A 3,239-nucleotide genomic window follows, 5' to 3' on the forward strand; every position below is an offset into this window, starting at 1 on the left:
AGTCGCGTGTGTGTGTATGTGTGACATAGCGTAACCTGTATGGGCGACGAGCATAACTCTCACACAATTTGAATTTTATTATCAACTTTTGAGGCTAAGGTTCGAGTCCTACAGGCAAGTTTTTTTTTTTTTCGTTACTAATTATTATTTTTTACTATTTTTTTTTGTATCGCTTTTCACATACTATTTAATTATTATTTTTTACAAATTTTATTTTTATCGCTTTTCACATACGAGCCGATTGCGATTCGCTTCACTTTATTAGCACAGTTTTGAATCATGTGTGGAAAATACTTCTTTATGTAGATACATCTTTGTATGTATGTACATATCAGAGTTGTGAAAAATGCATTTAAAGCAATAATGTTAATGTAAAAAATTAATGCATTAATTTCTGAAATTTAATGCAAATGAATATTTCAATGCATTAATTCTGAAAAATATAATGCTAATGAATTTTTTTTTCATTAAAATATCCAAGCTAATGCTAGTGAAAAAATTTTAATGCACTAAAATGTTTAATACTTTCGCTCGTTTGCATTATTAAAAACCATTAAATTTTTTTTCTAGTAAAATATAAATAACCTCTTTTAGTAATGTTTATTATTATTAGGAAATGTATTTGTAGTTTATATATGTGTATTTATGTGTATATTTTAAAGATCTCAAGTTCAAAATCAAATACTGAACATCCTATACGTATATTTATACAGATTTTTGTTGAAAAATAGATACTTTCAGTAGTAGTTTTAAATGCTCTTTTTAGAGTGTACTTGCTATTTATTATATTTACTTTGCAAAATACTTATACACAAAAAATGTACTTTATAAATTGAAATTACAAATGTTTGATTTTATGCACATGTATTCCAAGTCCTTAGGATGGGTTAAATTATGTCTTTTCATGAAAATGTTTGGTTTTCTTACAAATTATGAGATGTATATGTAAAAAAAGAAAAATGGATACATTTGGATACATTTTTGGCTTGGTCAGGGATACATTTTCTTGAGACGGCGCGGCAACACTGCTCACAACACATTGTTACTCTTGTTCGACATAAATACACTACTTGGGGTTGAGAGAGTAAATACATAACCAAGAATGATAGAATACAAGATTGCGCCAATCGAGCTGAGAGCAACTGGCCGTGACGTCAAAATATACCAGAATGAGAGAGCAAGACGAACTCGACAAGAAAAAGAAGAAGCATCGAACAAAAGGCAGTATTGCCAAGTTTTGAATTTGAAAAAGCACCAAATTTTTATTGGTGTATTTTATGGACTTTATATGAATACATAATTTTATTGTAAGGATGCCGATTCAAATTAATAAAAATCAATGTTTCTTGCACAACGGTCGATTTCTTCTGGCATGATTGAAGGTGCTGCACATATTTCGTTGTCGCTTATGATTTTCACTGTGCCGTGATTTTGTTTAAATTTTTGTAAAATTGATTAGCGCACTTACGATTGCTATAAATTTTGCTTCCATTTTTTTAAGATTTTCTAATTTGAAGTCTTCACACTAAAAACAAAAGCACCAAAAACGCACCAAGCACAAAACTCAAAAATTTTCGCGTTTTGAATACCCACTAAATTTGGTGCGAAAAGCATCAAGTTGGCAACAGTGAATGTAAACAAAAGTGTTTTATGACGTCAGCGATTGGGTAGATGCTGTCAAATCGAGAGAGAGAGGGTTAGCGGTCCGCGAATGGCGGGACCTTTATTTTCTGGATCGTGATACATAACGACTTGCTGTTACTCCACCAAAGTAGGTACTATACTTTCTCTCATCGCGTACGAGAGATGTTTGCGGCTGCCAAAAGGGAGTAGCAAATCTACTCTCTGTATACATGTCTTAATCTTAATCAGAATCTTAATCTTAATTTAAATCTTAATCTCTTAATCTTAATTTTAATCCTAATCTCTTAATCTTATGGTGACTTCGTTTCTACCAAAAAATGTTACCCTTGCACGGTGCAAAATGTGCTTGATGTTACACTCAACCCTTTGAAAAAAATGTTTTTGCCTTCTTGTCCTCGTCCACCTCACGGACTTCATCATATTATCGTTTTAAGCAACCATCTGATTTTCAGGACAACCATCTCCCGTGACAAAACTTCAAAGGGCAGAAAAGGTGCCCTTTCTGCCTTACNCCCTTGCACGGTGCAAAATGTGCTTGATGTTACACTCAACCCTTTGAAAAAAATGTTTTTGCCTTCTTGTCCTCGTCCACCTCACGGACTTCATCATATTATCGTTTTAAGCAACCATCTGATTTTCAGGTCAACCATCTCCCGTGACAAAACTTCAAAGGGCAGAAAAGGTGCCCTTTCTGCCTTATNACACTCAACCCTTTGAAAAAAATGTTTTTGCCTTCTTATCCTCGTCCACCTCACGGACTTCATCATATTATCGTTTTAAGCAACCATCTGATTTTCAGGATAACCATCTCCCGTGACAAAGCTTCAAAGGGCAGAAAGGTGCCCTTTCTGCCTTACAAGAGTGTGACATTTTAAGAAACGAAGACAACATTCTTTCACCCTATGCCTTTAATTTAGAATCGAACACTAAACGCGAAAGGGGCTATCAAAAGGCAACACTTCTTTAGTAGAAACGAAATCACCATTAATCTTAATCTTATACGGTTGACAAACGGGCTCGATTATTTGCATAAACAGCCTTTATTTGCTTTGACTCATGCATTTTCCTCTTTAAAATGCGCATAAGCAGCCGAACAAATGCAGGGAATTTTTGGGAATTAACTGCCAGGTTCGATCCTCGGTTGGAGCGATTGCGAATTTTTTTTTTATTTTTATTATTTATTTTTTATTTTTTTTTTTAATTTTATTTGATCTATATATTTAATTTTACTTTAATTGGTTTTCATTTGCTTTATTTTATTTACACATTTTTTATTTTACTATTAGTTAATTTAAATTTTTAGAGTTGAATGTTAATAAAAAGTCAACAACAAAAACAACTAACTGAAAGCAACGTAAAAAAATATAGAACTTATAAAAAAAAGAATGAAAACGAAATAAATGAAAATTCAATTGGCGTGGGACTCGAACCCACGACCTTGCGCTCGTTTATCCACATAACTGCCGTTGTTAGGTCAAAATTATTATGGCATATTTGTGCCAGATTATATGCATAAGCTTTGCCTCTGTCACAGCTTTTAAGCTCTTAATTTTAATTCTAATCTCTTGCCAAAAGGGAGTAGCAAATCTGTTCTC

Source organism: Rhagoletis zephyria, unplaced genomic scaffold, assembly GCF_001687245.7.
Source record: "Rhagoletis zephyria isolate East Lansing unplaced genomic scaffold, Rhagoletis_zephyria_1.1 Rzeph_scaffold_16737, whole genome shotgun sequence".
Classification (NCBI taxonomy): Eukaryota; Metazoa; Arthropoda; class Insecta; order Diptera; family Tephritidae; genus Rhagoletis; species Rhagoletis zephyria.